Source organism: Aythya marila (assembly GCF_965140915.1).
Source record: "Aythya marila genome assembly, chromosome: 1".
NCBI lineage: Eukaryota > Metazoa > Chordata > Aves > Anseriformes > Anatidae > Aythya > Aythya marila.
Genome location: NC_139042.1, coordinates 61778786 through 61805427, shown reverse-complemented (window position 1 = coordinate 61805427; position 26642 = coordinate 61778786). Strand labels below are relative to the sequence as shown.

The 26642-nt window shown below is 38.4% G+C and overlaps 1 long non-coding RNA gene across 1 annotated transcript in view; it reads left to right on the top strand.

Annotated features, from left to right (window-relative positions):
- The first annotated feature begins 5897 nt into the window (after positions 1–5897).
- Positions 5898–26642, top strand: part of LOC309873958 — a 67677-nt gene continuing 46932 nt past the window's right edge. Inside the window, exon 1 of the long non-coding RNA XR_014316768.1 lies at positions 5898–5941. This is a non-coding gene — a long non-coding RNA (uncharacterized lncRNA). The remainder of the gene's footprint in view (positions 5942–26642) is intronic.

The following is a 26642-nucleotide window of genomic DNA, read 5'->3' as shown; positions in this document are numbered from 1 at the left end:
CCAATGAAAGCAGCTCCAATTACAGAGCTCTATTTATCTGCTAGCTTCATCTTTGCACTGTTAGGCACATGGGCCATGTCTAGACTTCCTAGGTGGGGCATGCCACAGTGCCTGTCTGACTCATATGCCTGACTTTTCTTTCCTTGGGTCTTGCTTACAACATGGCAGAGGCACACATCCAGACCCATGAGCTGAGGGGTGTAATATAGATGCAGTCACATAGGGGTGAGTGTCAAAGATCAATGTCCTGGTTTCAGTTAGAACAGAATTAATTTTCTTCCTAGTAGCTGGTGGAATGCTGTGTTTTGGCTTAGGATGAGAAGAGTGCTGATAATACCCCGATGTTTTAATTGTTGCAGAGCAGTGCTTATACCAAGCCAAGGACATCTCAGCCTTTCGCTCTGTCCTGCCAACAGGCAGGCTGGGGGTGCAGTAAGAGCTGGGAGGGGACAGACCCAGGACAGGTGACCCAAACTAGCCAAAGGGATATTCCATACCATCTGACGTCATGCTAAACAATATATAGGGGTGGCTAGCCGGGGGGAGGGGGCCGGACTGCTCGGAGTTAGGCTGGGCATCGGTCAGCGGGTGGTGAGCAATTGCATTGTGCATCACTTGTTTGTACATATTATTATTACTTTCCTATTATCACCATTGTATTATTATTATTATTATTACTGTTATTGTTATTTTGTTATTATTATTTTCCTGTCTTATTAAACTGTCTTTATCTCAACTCACGGGCTTCACTTTCCATTTCTCTCCCCCGTCCCAGAGAGGGAGGGGGGAGGGTGAGCGAACGGCTGCGTGGTGTTTAGCTGCCGGCCGGGTTAAACCACGACAATCAAGATGTGGAAATGTACAAAGTTCTCAAGGAATTTGTGTCAATCTAATCATCAAAATATGACCCAAGCATTTTTTTAAAAGAAAAAATGCTTTTTTGAAACATAATAGTACATTTCTGTTAAGTCAAACCACCATCTTACCTGAGGTTTCGTTGGTATGGCTTTTACGTAGAGCTAGGTATTTGCTTATATCAAATTTCTTAACATAGCGATAAACAGAGCTGTTTACTTGTGCCCCTCAAAACAGAGTCTAATGTTGCTTTCTGCTAGACTCCAAGCCATAATGTCATTATCCTTGGCACAGAACTACTAGAAAATGTTGTCAGCCTGTCCACAAAAATTAGCTCTGCACTACCATTGAATTCTAGGTGCTAATCCAGTGCTTTGCCCTGACACAGGGTATCTCTGTTCTCAAAGCCACCAGAGAAAGTTCTTTTAGAAAAACAACAACAACAACACAAGTTTATGATTCACTTTCAGACTTTGTTCACCTAAATGACTTGTTTGTGCACCATGGAAGGGAAAACAAGAGATTCCAGAAACTTGCACACACAGCACGTCCTTGTTTATGCCTTTTAACTATATAATAAATGCGCACATAAATATGTAAGGGAAGGGTCAAGCAAACTTTCAGTGAGGCTTTTCAAGTTAGCCGTCTTCTACAGTGAAGAAGCACAGTCTACTATAAATGAAAGTTTAGTATTTGAATTTAATATTAAGCTATGTAATGTTGGGGGGAAGTGTTTTTTTTGTTTTGTTTTGTTTTGTTTTGTTTTCAGGTTTGTTTTTATTTTTAAATCTTGAAGCCTAGTCTGAACTGAAATCATGACTACAGATTTGAGTTAGTTTAAGGAAAAGAATAAGAAGAGCCAGGAATTTAAGATACTATTTTTCCTTGTGGTTTCTAGTTTAAGGAGACTAGAGCTTACCAAAGTTTCAAAATTACTCTTAATATCTGTTTATCTCCCATTTCCTACCTACTGTGTAAAACAATAAATAAATAAAGTCTCATGTTCACATCAAGGTATCCTGTTAATTTGTATACCCTTCTTTAGTTCAAATTTCATTATATTCCTTCTCCCTCTGCCATGTCTTTCAGTGTGTATTCTCTTCACTGCCATATCATGAGCAATATTCACTCTCAAAGAGACTGAGTACAGGTAAAGGCAAGTGAAGATGTAAAGAAGACTGAAATACAGATTTGGAAATCAGAGAGGTTGAACCCTGACAAATGGCTTTTTTTTTTTTTATCATACTTGCAGTAAAGTCAAAGGAATTCTGATAGGAGAAAAAAAAACACCAACTGATATCTCTTGGCATGTGTTCAAGTACAGATGGGTAAACTTCACAAGGTTCTTGTTATTTATATTATTTTAACATTCAGAATTCCAACTCACAGAAATATTTTTTCCCCCATCCTAAAAGACCAATAATCTGAGATGAAAGACAGTCACAGCATGCTGTTAGAGATGCATTAAGAGCTCTTCAAGGACTTTTACAGAAATAAAATATAAATATATATGTGAAAGAAGAAGATATGACTGAGGATTAGTCTAAAGGAATAGTAAAATTATAAATACACAGTTTTTACAGAAGCCCTAATGTTCAGGGCACAGCAAGTAGTATGAAACATAAGAGGCAAAGAAAAAATTTCATTTTTCTACAGTTTGGTCATACAGTTGTCAAAAAGTTCTAGAGTCTCCATTAGATAAAGGAACACATAACTCCATTAATGGAGAAAAATGATACAGAGCATGTCTCTATTTCATTCCTTATCAAAAAAAAAAAAAAAAAAAAAAAAAAAGAAAGAAAAAAAGAAAAAAAAAAGAAAAAAAAAAGAGAGCAATCAAGTTTTAAAAATATTTAATTTTAATGAAGAGATAAGAGAAGATAGAACAAGAATAACAGCAGGAGATGCACCAAAGGCAAGCAGTGAATGAACTTCTGAGGAAAAGAAAAAGAAAACAGGCCAGTCGATTTGCTTTCCTACTTCTGAAATATCAGAAGTCAGTTTATTTGTAGAGATTGAAAAACAATCAGGTGATAAACCAATATCAATTTGTCAGTACAAATTGTAACACATTTGTCTACTTTGCTCCTTTACCAGGACAGCTGGCCTATTGGATAAAGAATTAATTCAGAATTAATTACAAATGACATTTTATGTTATTTATCTTGTATTTAAATTCAAACTACCCTCTATGGCATCCTCAGAAGAAAATTGTAAAATATGGCTTTGATTAAACCCATGTCACCATTCTACTGCACAGAGCTTGGGAAAAAAAAAAGAAGAAGAAAAAAAAAAAAAAGTCTTACAGGTAGTTACAAATTGCTTCCTAGTCAAACAATTGTCTGGAAGACATTGAAATAGGGCTCTCCTGATCCTGATCCTAGTTACATTCAGTATTTTAAATTACGTTTTTTTGGGCAGGTGCCCAATTTTTCTGTGTCATCATTTTTACTGTCAAGTAAAGTAGTTCTTCTAAAGTAAACTCCCCCACCAAAAAGAAAGAAGTAAGTAGCCTGTTGTCTCATGAACAAGACCTCAACCAGTTAGGCAGAGAGGATCTTCTTCCAGATATTCTCAAAGGTAGCTATTTTTCTTTATTGCCTAGTGGAAATACAGACACTTATTTTAGGAGGACAATTTACTAAGCTTATGGACTGGAGTTTAAATGAAGAAAGCTGGATTCAATCCATCAATAATGGAATCAAGTATGCTTCTAGTTAGATATCTCAATAAGTGAGAATTACAAAGCAGTTGGGGGAATAGAAGTTGAATGATCTAAATTATTTACAAAAATTACTTCAAATCACAAGCTAGAATTCAATAAATGCAAGTATACAGAATGCTCAGAGGAAACATAACTCCACTTTGCAACACAAAATAAGCTATTTAGTTGCCATGATGCAAAAGGGGGGGGGAAAGTGATTCATAAATCTAACATCTGACTTGCAGAAAAGATAGCACTTATCCTGGGACATGCAAATATGTATGGTGAATAGGAGGGAAGACCTAATATAGGTCTGTGTCCAACACCTTTTAGAATCATAGAATCACTTAGGTTCTAAAAATTATATTCTATTTAGGTTACAATAGTTCTCTTTGTCCCCATACTTTAAGGAAAATGGGTACAAATGTTATTGTCCATCAGGGAAAAAATAATGCTAAAGGAAAGGAGGCTCTGCATATACTTTATTGAAAGAGAGGAAGAGGAGATAATGAAGAAAGTGGAGTAGGAATGAAGGAAGTGGGACTTGCTGCCTCATGTTCCTGTGATACTAGGAGCTGACTTTTTCTGTCCAGGTATGTCAAGTGGGATCAAGAAATAATGAAAAAGTAATAATGACCCTGACACTCAATTGTTCTTTCTATGAATCCATATGTAGGATTGCAAGACAAGAAGAAATCAGCTTAAATTACTATAAAAAAAAATAATGGTGTAAATTAAATTGTTTGCAACTCTGAAGGATCAGTAAATAAGTTTTTTGAATCTTCTCCACTACAAGATTTTAACTACCAATTAGACAAACATCTGTCAGGGAGTGTTTGGATATTTACTGCTCCAAAGAGGTAATCTGAAAGATTTGTTTTTACTTCTGTAATTGCTTGATACAGTAAATACACTAGGAGCAATAAAGGAAATGAATCAAAGGCTTCATTAGTGCTGTTTGATAGATGGGAAACTGAGCTATAAAAACAGAAAGTAACTTACACGTGACCATATAGAAATTCGAAAGCAAAAGAAAAACAGGGACAATATGCAAATCTGTTAAGTCATATTCTGAAATTTAACCACAAAACTATCTTCTCTCTGGCCTTTGTATTCAATTTAGATATGTATTCAAATGTCTGTGTGTTTCTGTGAAGACTATCAAGAGTGATCTTCAGCCTACATCCCTGTGTACAACAGAACTGGCTCCCCTTCCTGAGAGATAAGCTGGCAAGTCCAGTCTCCTCTCACACCTGTTAGCCTTGAAAAGGCTCACTGCCGCCTTTTAAATCTACCAGGCCTGACTGTCCCTCAGGTTCCTGCGGGATAATAGAATCCATTTTGGACCATTTTAGCACTAAGGTGCAGTTCAGGTTAGGAGAAGGGGTCAAGGGGATACACTTACAATATCACTCAAAAGGCTGGCATAGGCAGCCTGGACCCTGGTGTTCAGAACATGTTCTGCTCGTGTTACAAGAAGGCTCTGTGAGATTTAAAAACCGGTGTCTGTCAGAAACTTCCTGTTCAGACAAAAGCTAACCCAGTTATGTAAGAAGGTGTTAAATGTACATGGAAAAATTATGCTTTTCCAAGAAGCTGTCAGTGATTACATTTGCTAAATCTGCAGTCATTTTCCAGTAACAAATAAATAATCAGACAGCACATTCTGTGAAAAAATAATAATGTTGAACTAGAGGAGGCAGTTGCCATTTCAAATCAATAAAATGTAGTTCCTTGTATTTTCATGTTAAATAAAAACAAAGACTTGCCCAAAGAAAGCAACAGCTAAGCTGTTTGTTTTTATATTCACTTGGATCCTCAGATCTCTTCCAGAGAAACTTGTGGATAAACAGGTTTGTTTACGAAAAATCTGTTCATTATTGCATTAGCTATATTACGGCATTTTGGTTTCAGATGAAGTTGCTCTTCAGGCATTTGCTTGTTTAAAATTAGGGGGCTACACAACTTAATGGATAAAAGCGGGGGACTGAAGTTGCATAAGTGAGGTTCACAAGTAATCCTTTCAAATCTGTAGGTTCATCCTGAAGTGATTCATCTTAAACCTGATGAAAAAGTCAATAAGCATTAAATATGTAAAGCCTTTTCTTCTTCCTGCTTCCTGTCATGTTTGACACTATTCCAAATGAAGGTTGCTAATATTGTTTACATTTGGTTCCCAAGAACTGGTGAAGAATACCTCTAAATAACACCCTACTTCCTCCTGTTTTCCAAAAAAAATCATTAATTTCGGGGCACACAATTAAATAAAACTAGTCTTCCTCTGTGTCATGTCTGTTAGAGAGACAATGCCTAATTTAACTATTTTATTTTGTTTTTAGGACTACATCCATGTTTGAGAATAACCTGCCCCTACATTTCCAGGTAAATAGTAAAGCATGTTTTGCATAATGATTCTGCATTTTGCTTTCTGTCTTCTCAATAAGAAAGTTAATTGGGCAGGAGGGGGAGACTTGGCAGACAATAGTACACAGCCATCTACACCCAACTGACAACTGTGTTAATAGGCTTTTTAAAAAATGTGTTACACATCACCAACTTGACATAAAACAGCTGTATCCAGACAGAGAGCACTAAAAAATACCACCTGGCAAATGATATATTCTTTATGGATAACAACTATTCTTTGGAAGACCAGAGATGTCACTTTTTCTGCTTTGTTGAAGATTGATGGTCACCCCTTGAATGAGAATGTGCTTTTAAACTGGAAAGCATCTTATTTAACTAATGAATACCCTTATCCTCATGCATGGTATTAGTAGAATTAAAAGTCATAGGATGTCCTTCCATTAAAGTTCTCTGCATAACCAGTATAGTTTTGGGGGGTTGGCTGTTTTTTCTCCTCAGTAGGCCTTTTTTTTTTTTTTTTTTTTTACCTCACATAGTAAGATGAAGTGTCCTTCTTGTAAATGGATTAACACAACTTACTCATCAGTTATAGTGACAAGAGAGAAAATGATCAAAATATTGCTGAAAATGAAAGTGAGGTTGGTCTGAATGGCAAAGGATTTGACAATTTCCAATGAAGGGCCTCTTCTCCAGTTAGGAGACCTATAGAATATAATTCAGGACAGCTTGCTTTTGCAGACTGCAGTGATCAACACTGATGGAAAAAAAAAAAAAAAAAAAAAAAAAAGTTAAACTGAAATCCTGTCTTATGAAACCTACAGTCATCTAGTCATCTGCTGATGGTGAGCAACAGCTAATCGTGACCAGCTAATCATGACCTTAGGTTGTGCAGCCTACACAAAATCCTCATGCATAATAAAGATCCTGTTATTATTTCCCCCTTTCCTCTTCCTTAGGCTTGGGGAACACTCTTATTATTTCTACTTTTGCCATTGTCTTTACAATTTCTATCACTTTGCCTGGATTGTCTTTCTTCTTCCTTGATTTCCACATGGACTGCAAAGCAGTGCACTGCTTTGACTTTTATAGTCTTTTATAACTTTGTGTGTTTGTATGTGTTTCATGGTACAAACTTTAATTAGAAAACACCATTCTTTTATAAGTAGCAGCGGGGAGGGGGAAAGATAATCCATTTTCAGTGCACTAGCTCGTCCCTTTTTAGATCAGTCAGTGTTTATCTTGTGACACTGCATGATCCATTAAGCAGCATGAAAATGTTCTCCCATTTTGCTTCTTGTTCCCAGAAGGGAGCAAGGAAAGAGTACTCAGAAGAGCAATTGCTTTTCCTAGAACTCCAAGATTTGCCAGTTTCCCTAGGGCTACTTGTTTCTCTCAGGAATAAATGTATTAGGGGTTATAGGGCCCAGATTCTTAATAACTATAATTAGCTATTCTTGTGATTAATTTGGAAGTTAAATCCTATTTATAAATATACATATTGACAATGCTGATGTTTAACTCACACGGGAGTCACATTAACTAGTATAACATTATGACGAGGTTACCAAAGGCCTTGAGAGCATATTTCCATGTTTGCATGTAAACAGAACATCCAAATAGACTTCCTGTAGGATTTTAGGCTGCAAACCCTACCCATTCCAGCACTTATCCCACCTTGGCTTTCCTAGCAAAATAATGTGGCTTTCTGTTATGATGCACTGCATTTTCTGGTCTACATTAAAAGAGTCTTTTTTGTTGGTCTGTTGATTAAGAGAACTGTACTGTAAACTGCAGGTTTTAAATTTTTTATGTTATGTTTCTCAGTAATGTAAAATCATTATAGACTGACATTACCACTGCAGTCAAACTTAAACATAAATAAATAAATAAATAAATAAATAAATAAATAAATAAATAGTTATTTGTTAGAAGTTAGCATAATACACGTTTAGATGTGAGAATACTCTGTTTTGGCTAAGAAACTGTTTCCCCTTTGGACAATTAAACCTGAATGTGTCATTCTTACCAGTTTTTCATTTAAAGGGAGAGGAGGTTTGGGCCAAAACATATGTATTAAGTTCAAACATCTGCATGCTGTGTTTTCTATTCACACATGCGTATGCTGCAATTGTGCACACAGCAAGACTGAAGGAAACATTCTGGTGTTCAAGCTCTGTATAAAGACTCCAGACAGTAATTACAGCCTTGCTTTTTAAGGCAGTCAGATTGTTTTAGACCTAATGAAGACCAGCCCAAGAGTGACCATTTTATAACTTAACCATGTTTTGCTGGAAAACTAAAAAGAGTGTGAAAAAGTATTTTTAAATGAGAAAAATGAAAGATAGATGTAGATAATGGGATAATTCTCCAGCTGGAATATAAAACTCTTTTCTGTTATGAATTAAGAACTACAAAAAAGCAAATTGCTACTGTTACCATATGTAGATAATGTAAACTACATGACCATCTTTACTCGGACAGGCACGATGAGATTGTCATCATGACTTAATGTGTTCAAAAAATGAATGGGAACCTTTGTAAAGTATTACTGTCTGAGAGCCTGGGGCGACTAAGTAATAGGATTAGAAAAAATAAGCAATGTGTTGAAGGAGTGTGTTAGTAGCAGAGCAAGGTGAGGGCACTGACTCCTGGCTCTGGTGCCTTGACTGAAGAATATGCAATAACAGACAGCATTCATTAAAAATAACTATTGATCATTTATATTTGCTTAGTTATTTTAACCTGCAAGGTTACTAAAAGATACACTCATATGTGTAAAATACCAATGGAATAATATTACTGTTACTATGGTGGGTAGCAATATGCTGGCAAAGAAAGAATAATAATTTGCTTAACCCCTATGCCTTGTTGGCAGCAAATATTTGTTGTGGTATTAGTATGTCTAGGTTGTAATATAGACAACAGAGGTGTCATTCTTGTGAAGCATTGTACCTTTAGCACACTCTCAAGGTGCTAAATCTCAAGATCATTGTACTCCTCAAGGGTACATGAGCAGTCTTGAGCATCTTGAATATACCTACTGAAACGAGAAGGACTCATGCAGATACCACTTCTTTGAGGGATCAGCAAACAGTCTATGTCTCTGACTGGCATTAAGCAGGAAGCCATAATAGGTGATTTTGCTGACCTCTTAAGCTTTAACTAATGTGGTTGTGAATATAGGAGGAATAATTTGACCAAGGACATTAGAGAAAACCTCTAGTTCAAACACACCGGGCTGTACGTATACCACTGAAGCAGTGACAGCTGTCACTTCTGCTTGTGTAGGCAGCTTCTGGGAAGCCTCAGTCTGCCTGGAAAATTTGGGTACCAGATATGTTGTGACTGCCTGTGTGCAGGATGACCTGAATCAAGGTGAGCACCACTGTATCTGAATGGTATGAGTTCAGAGAAGATACAACAGCAATGTCTTCTTGCTGAATACAACTGACATCTTGTGAGGTCCTGTGTTTGCTCCACAGTGTGTGCTGGAGCCAAGACCACACTAGACTTTGAAACTGGCTCAGGATTCAGAAATGGAGCAAAAGAAGGAGAGGAATGGAGCACTGAGAGCTAAAGAAAGGTGTTGGGTGGGTGAATAAACTGTGCTGAGGTGCTGGATGTTATGAGTAGTATGGAGTAGAGTACTAGGAGGGCAGATGACCCAAGGACAAAGATCTGGTTGTGGATGAGTCTACAAAAGAAGAATCATAATGAGAAACTTGGTGGGAGACTAGGTGTGCACACAGCCCATGCAAAGACATGAGGCTTTTGCAGTGACCAGACACCTTCCCCCAGCCACTAACCCCAGCAGCAGCATGTTCTCCAGCAGCCATCCTAACAACAGCACCTGCCCCCACTGCCACTGCTCATGGTGGTGTCTGACCCTGCTGGCACCCCAATCTTGAGGATTGCCCAGACCATGGTTACCAGGACTTCATTCTTCTATGTTTGGAAACTTCCTTTCATGTTTATTAATCTGGTATCTCTGATGTCCTCTCTAGTCCACCAATAGGTGTGTATACAGCAGGTGAGGTACATCATCTCTCAGCAATAATTATTTTACTTTCAAGACCTAAATAATGATATTCTCGAAAGGCTCACTGAAGTTGGTTCCCAAGCAGCACTGCTGCAGCTACCTACTTTGATTTGCCACAATTCTGTTTCCTGCTCAGCTCTGCTCCCTAGTGAAAGGACTCAGTGCAATATGGGTTGCCTATCAGCCATGGGCCACACCTCTGGACTCTGCCATTTCTCACTCAACTGTACTGGGAAGGTGGTTAGCCAGGCGTACTCGGAAGCAGAGTTCGTTCTTTCTGTGCAAACAAACCTGCAGGAGTAAACACCGTATCCTTGGCTCATTGTGCTTATGAGTCACTTTTTGTTGATGGGTGGTGGTGGTTTCAAGTGTGGGATTGTAGTGAGTAAAGTGCTTTGTTTTTGCTTTGTTTTTATTCCATGAAAAGAATATAACTACCATACATAGCATTCTCAAAGCTCTGTACAAGCTAATCCTTGCAACATTTCTATGAGGTAGGCAAGCATAATTAATAATTTCAAAAGATGTGGAAGCCAGAACATAAAAGGATAAGTCATTTGCCCACATCCTGAAAGTAAGTCAGGATCTGAATCTAGTAGAAGTACCTGATGCCAGACAAATTGGTAATGTACCAGACAAACTGCTTCTTAAGCCCTTTCTCAATTACCCAGCTCAACGCAAATAGGAAAGTTAAAACAGCAGGGGAAGTACAAGTTGTGGATCAGATTAAATCTCCAAATTTGAGAGCAATTCTTGCTCTCACATTAGAGAATGTTTGACTCCAGAATACAGAGAACAATACAGCTCAGCTTTATGTCTTGTGCTGATTTTATAGCAAGATATTGTAAGAATTTACTGAGGAATTAATGTAAGGAAATAGCATCAAATACCTCATGATTTGTTCATTCTGTCCCTGTAGTGGTTATCACCCCAGGTCCCACCCACCATCATTGTCATTTACTTCTTTCCTCAGGTCTCCTTTGACCCCCTTCCCTGTTATTCACACCCATATTCAAAATGTCTGTCACCTACCTTTTCCCTTTCCCAAGAAACTGTCACCCACCTCCTTTAAGCCATGCTTAACTGACTTCAAAGACATCGAGTTCCTCCTCTCACCCTTCTCTATGGGGGAAAATTTCCACTTTTTTCCCTTCATGAAGTACCGCAGAGACACCTCACACTCTTGCTACTGCCTTTGCAAGCACCTGATGAGGCACAGGCACACGCTGATGACCTGAGGGTCCCTGCAATCTTCTTGCTCATTTGTCTGCCTGCTTGTTGGCATCTCTTGTCAATTGTAATCCTACAAATAGGGTCAGATTATCTGAGGAAAGAAGGGGCAAGGGATTGCTAATTTTGTTCTATACTGTTTTGAATGCCTAAAAGGGAGCTGGGAAATGCAAAGCAGACCGCGCTGTGTCCTAGGAAAAACTAGGGTTTCTTAGATTTTGCCAGGGAAAGGGCAAGTGAAGTCAGCCAAAAGAAAAAACTTGGCCATCTTGACCCATTTTTAATTAAAACTGATAATAACTTTCTCTGCAGTATGACTTTGCATACGCATGTCATTTTGCTTTAGAACCAGCAGAGATCATTTTGTCCTTACAACAATTTCATGCAAGATTATTTATATATTTAATGCCAAAGCAGATTCAGTCAGATTTACTATTTACCTGCATACTGATCCTTACAAATTATAAAACCTAGGACACCTAAGAAAACACTAAACCATGTAAAGATTACACAGAATTTCACTGAGTGTTTTGGAGATTTTTTGTTATACATTTGAAAATGACTGCTTCATTTTGTAGAAAGAAAAAAATACATAATATATGAGATATCTTTACAAAAGATATACATGTGTGTGTGCATCGGTATGTAGAGTGTATTTCAGTGTGTGCGTATGTGTAGAGATAGGTATAGATAGGTAAGACTTTTGTGGAAATTGCTCTGTTTTCAAAGTCTACATTGTTAGTATTGATTAATCCATTCCAGAAACCTCTTTTCACAAAAAGTGAAGTAATTTATCTTTCAGTAGAGTCTTTTCAGCTTTGTCATTTAATTATGAAACTGAAACCTCTCTTTTTGCAGATATTATCCTGGCAAGGAATATCTATTCACTAGTTCCCAGGCAAACACCCTACACCAGAATCAACAAACAGGTTTGGAAGAGATGATTGCAAGGAGGAGGTAGATGTATCCTTTGACAGCTGGGTTACTGGTTTATACCTAGCTGGGCTTGTTAGTGACTGAATGACATACTGTATTGCCAAAGCAACAGTTTTCATTGGCACTAGACATATTTTTTTTGACACATTTTTAAGAAAAAACAAGATTTTGAACTCCATCATATTTTATAGAATTTCAAGGAGACAGTTTTAATAATCTCTGCTTTTATTCTTTTCCATGCTTTTCCCTCTCTTCCAGTAATCTCTTAATTAATGATTTGTTTGGCCTGGTTTTGCAAGACCTTTGCAAATGGAACGAAAACCAAATAGATTAAAGAAAATACTGCTGTGAAGTTATAATTCATCAGAAACTAACTTCATGACTTTCTCTATGAGTTGCTTCTCAGGAAAGAAACAAATGGAAATTCTGAATGTGAAAAATCCCAAACTTCAGATATTTGCACCTGAATCTAAATTAATCAGAACTACTTTAGGAAGAGACCTAGATGTGTCTATGAACAGTTCACTGAAAACCTCTAAACCTCTTTAACATCAATCAAAAGAGCAAACATACAACTGAGCTGCAGAATACCTTTCACTGAATTTGTTGTAAATACCACATTACATGTCAAGGGGTTGTCCAAGCTTAGCGTAGTTGTTGTTGCAGGAAGAGACAATATTGAGAGCCAGAAGATAACTAGAGACACAGACAGGCCACACGAGTGTTGCCATATTAAGTGACCTGAATAAGATCCGCTGATGCTCAGTAACTTGAGAAACAATAGCAGCTTCTCCTTGAAGGGACAAGACAGGATAGAGAAATAAAGGAAAAAAGGAAGGGCAGTAAAATGTGCAATCAAGAAAAGTAAAAAGGTAACAGAATATGGAGATGACCAAGCCATGAAAGAATAGAAGGGAGCTGGGGTGAGACTGTTTTTATTTAAGAAATTAAAACTCTGAAAGGTTAAAAAAAAAAAAAAAAAAAAAAAAAAAAAAAAGAAAAAAAAAGAAAAGAAGAAGAAAGTAACCAGACAGGTTTCAAGGAATTTTCTTAACTGTAAGTCTACCTTCAGATCTATTTGATTCAATAAATTCAAAGTTTTTTGCTCTGCTTCCAAGATTGCTCCCTGGAACTGTAGCCTGATATGTTCGAGGGCCAGGTTTTGTTCTCCAGATATCTAATACATTGTAAACAGAAAAACCTTTTGCATTGTAAGGGCTATTTAATTGCAATGTATCAGTAACAGATAAGCACTTACACAGAGATTACTATGCTCAAAACAGTGTGGAAGCATTAACTAATTATGTTAAGTTTTATTACCTCCAGTTTGCACATGAGGACATTGGACAGAGAGAGGAAATACCACACCAAAGATGACAAAGTTTGGATGAGGGTTCATAAGCCTTTGACTGTACTACCCCTGAGTTTTACAGACCTGTTTACTAAAAATACGGAACATTTTTGTTTATGAAAGATGAGGATTAATAATTTACCCAGGACATTAGGCCCTTTGTACCTAGTGTACAGTAGCATGCGTTGGAAGCATTTGAACTTTTTATAGACAACTAACAAAGTCTAAATTGGGACACAATGCCCCAGGCCCTGCTGGAGTTGTACATGACCTCCAACTGATAAATGAACTTACATGCTGACTGTACACACAGGGGGATGTTAAAGACAGACAGAAGTCTTTGGCTGAAGTGTGTTTCCTGCCCTTTATAGTAATGACAATTGCATGCTAAGTAACTTGGTGATCTGTACCAAGTGTGAGATCTATCTGCACCTCCCTTGTGGGTAAAAAGGACTATGTGCATAAACATGAAGCATCCTTCTGCTTTCTTCTTCTGTCTTTTTACTGAAATACATGCAGACATCAATAACAATAACTACGTCTAGTTATCTGTGTTAAAAGTGCACTTATATTGTGCATCAACTATATTGAAACAAACTGCTTTATTTCATTACCACAGGCTTCTCCATCAATAAATTATAGCTTACATCAAAAGAACAGGGTTGCTTTCTGTTTTCTAATTCATCTACCTTGTTCAGTCATTTGCTTTCCTGAAGTCTTAAAGGACTTCAATAGGCTAAATGGTTCCTATATTAGTCACTCTTTAAGGTGCTAGCTAATACATTCTAGTCAAACATGGACTTTATGTGTGTGTGTGTATATACATATATTTTTTGTGTGTGTACATTCAAATGATATTGTTATGTGACTGCCTAAAAAATGCTTCTAAAGAGTATATTTTTATTATGGAAAGAAAAACTTAAGCATTTTCCTTTGTCATCTATTTTTACCATCATATTAAATGCCTCATTTGTTTAGATGCTTAACTGCTTCTCTTAAAGAATTCCAGTTTCCTACAATCTGGAATTTGCCTCCTCACCCGAACTCAGCTGCTCCAAATTTCTCTATCCTGGTGCTTTCCAAAGTCAATAGCTTTTAATAGACCTTCTTGCATATTCTAGGGTGTGTTTCTTTATCTCTAAAACCAAGGAACAAATGCAACAAACATCTATTATTATATTGTTGGGCATTTTCATCAGGTTCACTCTTTCTCTATGCACTATAATTTATTTTATTTTTTTTTCTCTCTCTGGTTTTCTCTAAGGTTTGTTTGTTAGTAAACAAGCCAGAACTGACAGGTTGCTGGATCTGTTCTTTGATGAACCCAATAGTACAATAGTGATATTTTATCAATAACAATCATAAAATCATAGAATTATGGAATAGTTTTGGTTCAATGGGGACTTTAATGGTCATGTAGTCCAACCCCCCTTCCAGAAGCAGGGACACTCTTCATCCGACTTGGAGATGAGACATCCACAATGTCTTTGGGCTATCTGTTCCAGTGTCTAACCAACCATAACCTTTCACATCATTATTTATGCATGGCAAAATACCATACCGATAGCTTGACAAATTAGAGGACTGGGCAACCACCAACAATATGAAGTTTAACAAGACCAAGTGATGGATTCTGGACAATGGATGGTCCAGGAATGGTCCGGTCCCTGGATACACAGACAGACTGGGGGATGAGAGGCTGGAGAGCAGCCCTGCAGAAAGGGATCTAAGGGGTTTGGTCAATGGCATGCTGAATGTGAGCCAGCAGTATGCCCTGCAGACAGGAGGGCCAACCATACACTGGGGTGCATCAAGCACAGCACTGCTAGCTGGTCAAGGGGAGGGATTGTTCTTCCCTGTTCTGCATGGGTGCAGCCTTACCTTGAATACCGTGTGCAGTTTTTGGCACCACAATATAAGACATAAAACTATTAGAGGATCTCCAAATCACAGTAATAATGATGTTGGAAATGGAAAGATGTATGAGAAGCAGCTGAGGTCACTTAGTTTGTTCAGCCTAGAGCAGGCTGAGGGGAGGCCTCATGGCGGCCTGCAGCTCCCTCACGAGGGGAGCGGAGGGGCAGGCGCTGAGCTCTGCTCCCTGGGGCAGTGACAGGACCCAAGGGAACAGCATGGAGCTGGAACAGAGGAGGGTCAGGCTGGGTGTTAGGGAAAGGTTCTGCACCCAGAGAGTGGTCGGGCACTAGGACAGGCTCCCCAGGGAGGTGGTCATGGCAGCAAGCCTGTCAGAGTTCAAGAAGTGTTTGGATAATGCTGTCAGACATATGGTGTTATTTTTGGGTGGTTCTGTGTGGAGCCAACAGTTGGACTCCATGATCCTTGTGTGTTCCTTCCAACTCAGGAGATTCTGTGCTTCTATGATTCCAAGGATTTTCTTAGCTATATAATGTAGGCCCTGAAATTTCTGAAAACAATCCCATGCTTAATCTCCATATATGGCTGGCCCCACATGAATCATGGCATCATGACCACCATCTTCTGTTTTGTGTACTTACATAAACATACACACACGCATTTATACTCACCTATATATAAGAAATCTTCATGGCAACATCTATTCTTCTCAAAGTCATGGCTCCTGGACCAAAGGACTACATGGACATTTTGGTTTTGATTCGTGACACAAAGTTGCAAAGGCAAACACAATGATCAAAATATTTCCTATGATCTTTAGAATCCCCAAACCAACACAAAATAAAATCATATAGCAGCTCTCATTTCTTCCTTAGCCACCCAGTGCAAGAGCCAGCTGCATGATTTAGAGACTATGGCATGTTTAGAGACAGATATACAGTGGTTGAACTACTGCTCTACCTAAAGTTAAGTGTATGATCTAGTATTTTTAGGTTTAGATCTCTACACATATCTGCACATTGTAAGCTATACTTGTGAACAAGCATCTGAACTGCACCCGGGCTGTCCTTGGGGAAATAACTTCATTTTCCCGTCTACATTTTTTTCTCACACACAGACACCCAGCTCCAATGTGTCTGTATACCAGACGGAAAGCTTGGGCTTGCTTGCTTGGGATGAAAAGCCAGAGGAAACCCTTGAAAAGTTAGGCTTTTTTTGCTACCAATCATGTTGGGAATAGGGAGTGAGGCAATGGGTGCTAGTGATGTTGCTGACAGACACCAAGTACAGCAGCAGCTACTGTTCTGCACATCCTGTTCTCAATGTCAGCAGCAACAAAAGGAGAAGATACTCAGACAGGCAGAGGAGGGGGATGAGTAGTTTAAGGTAAAGCAAATATTTCTCATCTCCATGGGAGTAGGCAGACTTGATTCCACCTGGAATTTGCTTTCCTCAACAAGCTTATGCCTCTGACAGAAGTGTGGATGAGGAAAGAAAAATTTCTTTTATTGCTACTCTAGTTGTACAGGGATGGCCCAGATGTGGCTGGCTGAGAAACGGATAGAGGAATATCTGGCATATCAATGTTCACATTAAGGGTGTTAGAGGAAAGGAAGACATCCCAACTTTTTATAAGTCCCCAGTAAATCCAGGCTTGTGCTTTATCACCTTTGTTAATGGTCACATAGGCTGAAGAACTTTAGACATCTGCATTGTCAACATCTGTACCTGAGGTAGACAATGCAGGCTCTCCTTGTATGCAGTGAAATGCATGAGTATCCCCAGGCAACAGTTCCTCTCAACAGCTGTTGACATATATATCTGGTCAGAAGACTTGTACCCAAAATGCCTTCTTACTGCCTTGTATGTATTTAGAAGAGGTGCCTCAAAACTGAGAGGCAATTTATAGGCACAGAAGCTCATGACATGGTAGCTGGGATTACAAGTGTGCTTCACTGGAGGGGAAATCAAATCAAAAGGTGAGGCTGGTGTCCCATCCCAACCTCCTGTTGGCCTTCAGGGTCCAGGTCACCTCTGTGTGACTATGAAGGCATCTCAAACATGATAATTTCCTTTCTACCTCTCAGTAAACCTCTTCATTTCTTACACAATTTATATTTCTATTCTTGGATAAAGTCGTTCAGGAAGGCAAGTGAAAACATATATGAATGAAGATATAGATGATCCTAGAAAAAAACCAATGTCTTTGCACATGAACATCAAAAATGGAGAAATGCAATGAATAAACCATATTATGAATCTTTGCATGATACACACACAGCGACTACAGCTAGATTTTTTTTTTTTTTTGCCTGAATTATTAATATAATTTAGTTCTTTTTAATTAGTCAATTTTCATCCAAAGCCTGTCAATGCCAAGCGTCCTTTTGATTTCAGTCAAGTTTGGTCCAGACAAATCTAGCAAAATACAAAATACATGTTTCAGTAATAAGCTATCCATTATTGAACTGACCATTTTTTTCAGAATAAGCTGTATTTCAGCACTTACAGAAGCTTAAAGCATAAAACAGAAACCCCTCCTTCAAGACTCTTCAATTTATACTTTAGCTCTTGGCCTGAAGGTTCCCATCCTCTTGTGTAACATCTCAAGTGAGGAAAAGGTTAGAAACAAATGCAATTAGCATTTGCTATTCAGACGGAAGTGTAGTTAAGTGAATGTGGCTTGTGGATGCTGAATTCCTGAGGAGCAGCAGAGAGAGCACAGGCCTCTTTGAGGCCACAGAAGGAAATGAATTCATCTGCTTTATTTGAGGGTACTTGCAAATGATAGGGAAAAAATAAATCCATGGAGCAGGTCACCACAACCCAGCAAAACAAGCCATGCTAAGTATGGTACAAGGGTCCAGATAAATACCATCTTGAAGAAATGGCGTATTATTGAAAAATATGCAAAACATATTATCCTGCTGCAAGCATTCTCCTGTTCCCAGCTGTCTGCTGCATACCATAGCTACAAAATATGTCTCTCTATTTCCATGAACTCAGTTGTAAAGGTTTTTGCTTGGCTGATTTTTCAAGTTAATGACAGTCAGGGCACTTGGGAGAAAGATTTATGTCAGTGATACACAGGTTCAGCAAATTGTCAAAGAGTTCTGCTGTGCAGTTAATCATCTTTTCTCCATTACAATTTGTAAGTGCCAGGCATATACACTGAACCATCTTTATAATATAGATATCACAGGTATATAAGTATTATATGAATCAGCTATTAAAAAAAAAATACAAAGAGTGCTTGCTACCTCACAGATTTGTAAATCTTTATGCAAAAGACACCCCTCCAAATATTGTGGAGGCAGCCACATTTAGCTGTCATCATTTTTATGACAGTACTTTAATCAGATCTGCATCTCAGTTATATTTGCGTGCTCCAAGCTACTCCATCTAGAATTTCATACATTAGGATTTTTGTTTATTTGTTTTTTTTGTTTGTTTTCCAAAGAGAAGCCATTCCTAGTGGGAAAACAAAACAAAACAAAACAAACAAAAATGAGAGAAGGAATCACCTAAGAATGCTGGCTTGTTGCTCGTGTTATTTTTTTTTCTTTTAATAGAAGTGGGACTGAGGAAAGACTCTACCTACATTGAGATGTTGATGGTGCCTATTAGGCCACCAGCACTAGCTCCAATAGTTATTCTCCAGCCCACCCAGCCAAGGCCAAATGCAAAGGCTTTCATCTTTTCTCTGAGCTAGAGCCACTGCCTCACCAGCACCAATTGTGAAAGATGCCTTGATTCAGGACCTTGCCTTTCTCAGTGGTTTTTCTGAGGTGATTCAATGACTCAGAATTGCTCTTTTAGAAATGAGTTAAGCTTTCCTCCTTTTTGGGTTTTATGGTTTAATCCCCAAAACCAGACTTCTGAGTGATGCAGATATATATATTCCAAGGACAGCCTGATTAAGTTACCTGCCTGCCTCTGTTCATGCCTCTTTTAAGTAACCTTAAAGTCCCTTATTTCTGTGGGACAGTACAGATGCAGAACCCAGCTTCCTTATAACGTGTACTAATAATTAGGTAAAACTACAGGTTTTGTTGGAGTACTGAGGAATTCCAGGGTAAGTGGGCTCAACTCCAAAGGTGTCATTGCCGTGAGTGCTCACATCTCCCTCCCTCCAATCAATTTTCCCTCTTCAGGCAATTCTGTGAGAATTTGGTTAATTTTAAAAGTCACACCTTCAATAACTTTTTGCAGCTCTTTTGTGCAATTTTCTTTTTGGAACTCAGTAATACAAAGCATCCAGATTATTAGTGTTTATTAGCCCAATAACTTTTGGAAGTCAGTTTTATAACGTGTATACTGCAGCATTCCATTCAGATCAAAGCAAACAAACTGCTCTAATTGGTTTTGAGATCAAATACACAGAGCTTTACATTCACTGATCTACACGTGGTTTAAATTATCTACATTGTACAATCCTGGACTTCAAATTTCATGCTGTACAGTAAATAGAGCACATGTGGCTTGGAATGTATCTACTCTATGCTTTAGTGCTCATACTTTTGCCCTCTAACCAACAGGATCACTTAAAGGTACTGGCAAGAGCCTAATAAAAGTTGATTGCAATAGCCAGATTCAGACCTGATGTGGCAGGATACTAGTTTATTGATTTCAGTGGGGTCTGCAGGTGCTAAAAGTAGTGTTGAGCCTTTTATGTGAGGCTCCAAATGCATGCAGACAAAGAGTCAACACAGTACAGAGCCAGTCCTGACCTCTCTTTCATCGATGTATTGGATTACTCTGGATGACATGAACAGAACAAGTATGAGAATATGTGCGTGCATAGATATTTAGATTGCAGAATTACACCTCTTTTTTTTTTTTTTTTTTCAATAAATAGTGTTTACCTAGATAGAAGTGGGTTTTTTTATATTACTACCAATAAAACAATTATATTCAAGCCCCTCTCCTGAAGTCTACAAATTTTTTTGTTGATTTCAATGAAGAAATACAGAGAGGCTGGATATTGTTTAATTTTGTTTGAATGACACTTTTAAAACATGCTTCAAGTAAGTACAAAAAATTCACTTTAAGGGAACTTTGGTGCTAAAAGGTATTTGAAGTACCAAAATAAATGAATATTCCAATTTTGATATTTTTTGTAGGTACTTTTGCTCTTCCAGAAATACATTAGTTTGCCCACAAAGTTACAAAACCATTTTCAAATGTTCAAAATGAGTAATATTTCAAATACTGCAGGGAATTGTTGATTACTGAAGTGAGGTAGAATGTAAAGCCTGGCATAGCCTGAATATCTGCGTGCATTTAACTAGCTTTCTCACTTCCCAACACTTTTGGCACCAATAAACCTGCAGGCACACTTGCTAGGGAGCTGTCACTAACTTGTCTCACAGTAACAGCCTTCACAGCTGACTATAGTGAAATCTTTGTCAAAGCTTCTACTGATGCATGTTTCTTGATACCACACTGTTTGGAAAGAAGTGTAACAGAAACAGAAAGGCTTGGGATGTTTTCAGAGAGGGAATGCAGAGGGGATACACAGCTGTAACTGGACATCTGCTAGTACAGCAGGGTAATGCGAATACAAGAGATGAATTCCTCATTTTACTATGGTGCATTATTCAGGAATTAACCATACAACCAGCAATGCTGAAGGATAAAATAAAATTCTAGATCAAGTTATAAACCATTCTGCTGCCATTAAAATTAAAAAAAAAAAAAAAAAAAAAAAAGCAGAAAAAATGGTCAAATCTTTCCTGGAAAGAGCATATTTTGCGAGTGTTCCTGACTGAGGGGAAAAAATGACAAATACCAATTTTCAGCACTTCCTTCAGTTTGGGATGTAGGAGGTTGGTGTGTTTGTAAAAAGTGCAGATACAATCAGCAGCAAGCAGGCCTGATTTATCAGTCAGGGTGATCTATTGATGTCAGCAGAGGTGGGAGTGAAATATCTGAATATGCTACTAACAGCTGAAACTTGTTTGTACCCTTGGAACTGAACTTAGAGACCACTTAAGCATTCCACTCATGACTAAGAGATTCGCCTGGAGAGAAAAGGTTTAAGGACCTGACCAAAACCTCAACCACCTTCATGAGGTACGGCCGTGCTACCTGGCTGTTTTATATAACCTGCTGATTGTTTCTCCCACCTGCTGACAAGATGCTGATAAGTCATCCTTTCAAACCATGTGGACATGCAAGAGTCCATAACAAATTTCAGATTGGAAAAAAGGCAAAGGTAGTTGTCATCTATGGCTCTGTCCATACTGCTAAGTGAAAAAGGGAGCAATCCAAAGCATGGGAATCAAGTGGCACAGACTTAACTCGTGCACTCACTGTGCAAGGCACATCAGGCTGACTTACTCTTCCTATTCTCTGTATGGTACATGATCCATGATATGACAGGAGGGCATGTAGAGTTGTGTGAGGCTTCTGGGGTAGTGCTGATGGGCAGACTGATCCATAATGACTTTTTTGGGCAGTCCTTGGAATACACTCTAATTATTGTCTTGAGAGAGCTAGCCGGAGTGGTCCCAACCAGAGCCACAGGGTGAGCTGATAATTAAGACATCTGGACGCTCAAAAGACCTGTGCTTCAGCATGCTGCTTAGCCTTCTTTGATTCAGTAAACTTTATTCAGTAAGGAGCTATATGCCCAGTATCAGCTAAGGACTATAATGCTAAATGAGGAGGGCAGAAGGGCTCAAGAACACATGCAGAAAGTTATGGCTAAACAATGCAGTTTTTTTTGTTGTTGTTGTTGTTGTTGTTTTCTGCTACTTGCTCACCAAGGATTTATTCTGTCTCTGGAAACACTTATGTTAATGCATTCTTCTGTAACTCATTTTTGTATATATTTTCCATATTTTCTCTCCTATTTTATTTTGTTACCAAAGGTTACTTACATGCAAATAGAAATATTTTGAGGGTTTCTATTTAAGTTTTTCTGCATCTTTCTGATGTCCTGCATGCATGTTTTTTTGTTTGTTTTTTTTTTTTTGCTTAAACTCAAAACTCGTTGATTATCCAAGCTGAATTGCTTCTGAGATGAGAGCATTCCTCACAGACAGCTTACAAGGGAAAAGATGGGTTGGTTGTAACAGGGACATTTACTAAGGAAAAGTTAAAATCCATACCAACATTAGCCCCCATAGCAGCTTGTCTGGCTGTGAAACCTTAAAGAGCTCTTTAAAAGAGAGCTCAAAAAAATTGTGCAACCAGTTTCAGCAGATATGGACTTACCAGGAGGTGCAGGCACATTCAGGAGTCCCTTGTTCCTGTGCCCTTCTGCTGCAGCTGGAGAGAAGCCATGGTGATATGTAGTCAGGTAGGCACATGGGGGGAAGGAGAAAGGGAAAGAAAGAGTTTGCACATGTTTCTGTGTGTATCTGGTTTGGTCTGTTCTCCACAGAGTTAATTTTCCCTCCCAATAGCAGGCTTTACCAGCCTCATTCCCCTGCTCAGGTAGAAACACATCTGCCTCTCATTTCTCTTGTCTCTTAGCAAAGATGAGAGAAATGATAATGTTTTCCTGATTTTCCGGATTTATTTTTTTTTTTTTAAACTTGTGTTGTACTACATCTCTTTCTTAATGTATGTATTTAGTTTACTTCGCTTTTCTCTGACATGAAGATTGAAAGCAGTAAGTGTCCTAGGTCAAACTCAGCTGGGAGAAAACAGTGCAGATATGGGTGACATCCAGTAAATCTGCAGGAGTCGTACTTGGACCACCTACCTAGCTTCTGCGTCAAGACTGCTGCAGCATATAAATTCAAGACAGCAGTGTGCAGTTCCTACAGCCTGCTATCCAGAGTTGCCTACTTTAGGTTTCTCTTGTAGTTATAATTCTAGGGTAGGCTTAATACAGATAGGTTTAATAAAGCTCTCTGAATTTTTATCAATATTGAATTTGTCTTTGCTTGTATACAAAATAAAATACACTAGAAGTCTCCTCATTTGCTCCAATTTATCTTTTCTCTCTCTCTTTATTTTTTTTTTTTTCCTTCTGAGAGTGAAGAAATGGAAAACACCGCTTAGATTGCTTTGTTACTAAGAAAACTAGGAGAAAAGTTTAAGCTTAAGTTTCTCTTTACTTTTTTTTTAATAGCAAAATTCGTTATTCAACCTACATGTTTGTTTTTCAAGGTTGTTGGCTCAGTTTTAGAAGTGTGACCATTAGTAGTATATGTTCTCTAAAGCACACTTCTCTTTAATGGCTGCTGCTACCTTTGTAGTAAAATGGCTTAAAATGTTTAATTTTAGGTTTCTAAAAGTAAGGCATTTAATCTAAGCTAGTTGAATCAGTTCCCTTTACAGTGAATAAAGAAAAATAGGCATTTCCAAGAGATGTTTCACATCTCTCTACTGATTACAGAAATAGTAGAATAGTCTCTACTAGACTATAAACCAGTTTTTTAGTTGGCTATAAGAGACCTCTCACTTTATAAAAATCAGGTACTGCAGTCATTTTGAGAACAAAAATTAGGAAAAAAAAAAAAAAGATGCTGTTTTCTGAAGAAAAGCTTTGATTTAGAACAGTTGCAAAGTATTTGACTGTAATACTGGTACTCGTGCATGACACATTTCATTAGAAATAAGTGATTTTGTAGAAAGAGTTTCAGGAAAGAGATGTGTGTGCTCAAGTGTTATGATACTCTTTTGTATTCCTTAGATATCTGACTACACACAGATCCTCACAGAATCGTAAAATGGCTGTGGCTGGAAGGGACCTGTGGAAATCATTGGTCCAATCTCCCTGCTCAAGCAAGGACACCCAGAACAGACAGAGGCTACTCTCTGGGCAACCTGTTCTTGTGCTTAATCACACCTACAGTAGGAAAGTGTTTCCTGATGTTCAGATGGAGCCTCCTGCATTCCAGTTTGTGCCTATTGCCTCTTGTTCTGGCACTGAACACCACTGAAGAGCCTGGCTCTGGCCTCTTTGAACCCTCCCTGCAGGTGTTCACATACATTGATGAGACCCACCCTGAACCTCCTTTTCTCCAGGCTGCACATTCACTGCTTTTCCTCACAGGAGAGGTGCCGCAGTCCCTTCACCATCTTCATGGACCTTCATAGGACTCTCTCCAGAAGCTCCATGCTTCTCGTGTAGTGCGGAGCCCAGAACTGGACACGGTACTCCAGGTGCTAAGTATTCTCCTGAAATTTTGTGCCTGTCTCTTGAGCACTGTGGTGAGACGATCCCTCCATGCCACCTTCTAGCTACATGTATTCCCATCTCTGCCTGCACAGCACCTTTCACTGTGCAGAAAACTGTTAAGTAAAAATGACCAAGGAAGCTCATCACACAAAGATCTGCCTATTTATTTATACTCAGTTCAGTGTTAATTTTTGGACTGTTCTTGTCTACTTCACCATCATGTTTTCTCATCTCAGAAGTCCAAAACACACCGAATCTTTTAAACCCAGAAAATCTACACAATAGCAATGTGATCTGTTCCATAAGTGCACCTCAATCATATGGGATGCACCTCATTCACAGTATTTTGTTTCACATCCCACATTAAGCATAAGTAAAGGGATAATGACCTTAAATACCAGACAGTGAATGTCTTACAGTCAAAGAGATAGAAATTATCAAAAGAAATCTTATGGATGGCACATGCTTCTGTATTTGAATTTTAATGATTTCATTTCCAGCAGAGGAATTGATTCTGCAGATTTGATTTATTGTTAGCTCAGCTCAATAGTATTGATTTAGATATTGAGCATGATATGTGCCGCTACAGTTATTGTTTCCCTGAAATAATTTGTTTTGATATATATACATTGATTACATTTTTACTCCTTTAGCAGTACTGGTCATGATAATGGTATGACACGTGAGCACAATGTACTGGTCTCTGTTTCCCGAGCCAGCAATATGACACAGGTCAAAGTTACCAGATGCTGTGCCTTCTTCCTGCTATGTGTCAGGGCAGCCAGTACCTTGTCTCACTCCAGCACCTGCTGTTACACCAACTTCTCATTATTTTTAAAAATAACACATACATTACCACCTAATACAGTCAGTTAATACAACCTGATGGAGCAGGGCAGACAGCTTGATGTTCCCAAAGTGGAAAGTGTTCTCTCCCTCTTGTGGGATGCATTCAATAACTAATGCTTCAAAGTCAGAGGGCTCCTCTGATCTGAAAACTTCCCTCTCTCCAGCTTAACTATAGGATTTGTCCCCTTACCTGCACATGTTGCTTATTGATGCCCCTCTGCCTTCTTGGGGAGGAAGGAGGGAAGTGAGATTTTCACAGACACTTGCATAACATTCTGCAACAGTACCAATAAGCGGTACCAAGAAACAAACTCACTTGGTCAACTTGGATATACTTTCATTGTCTTGTCTATGAAAGAATACATACACATATTTTTGGTACAACTGGGACAGATTATCTTAACAGACTGCCAATTAGTCTTTGTTCCAGCATGAAGGGCAACCAGCTTATCCAGATACTTCTTTCTTCTGATCTCCTCATATCATTAACTTTTGCAGCCACTTTCCTCAGAGGGTGGGAATCAGATACTTCTCTCTTCAGACCACAGGTCTCTGAACTGATGACCTTTGTGATATTCTGTGTATGGCTCTGCCAATTTCCTGTCTTTTCCCTTTATTTATTTATTTATTTAGAATCTACAGGATATGTCTGGGAATTGCTGGTTTTTGCTTTGCAAAATTTCGGGTTTTATTCAAAATAGGACCACTTCTTGATGTTGTTGTGCACCTGCCCTCACACTTCCTGCAAACAGGTATTTGCCCCTGTTATCTGATTCTGTCTTTGTTGATTAGATGTACCTTAACTGTTCTTAAGCAGTTTCACTTTAGAGAACGCAATCTTCAGTGCAAATCTTTGCTTCTACCTGTTCTGAGCAGCACAGTGTCCACTTCTCACAGGGAATGCTTTGCTTTGATCTTATTGCCAGTTCTAATGTTTTTAATTTGATCTCTAATTATTCCCTATAATAAGTGTTTCAGTTCATGTGTCTTAGCTTTAATATTAGGGTGATTAAGCACTTGGTGATCCTGCTTGGCAGCCACCTTCTAGTAAAGAAACATATAATTCCCTGAAAACATTCCTACAGGAGTCCAAGTGCTGTAGAATTTTTAAATGATTTTAGGAATACATATCCTTCTTCATGTTCCCAAGGACTAAGGTATAGCTCACCTCTATGCTGAGCCTGTCATAAAAGCCCACGTGGAATACTTCTGGATTTTGTAATTGCATTTGCTTTGCAGTGCAGCCACTGTTTCTTGATCTGCTTTTCTAAGTTGTTTTTTAAACATGAAAGATTGT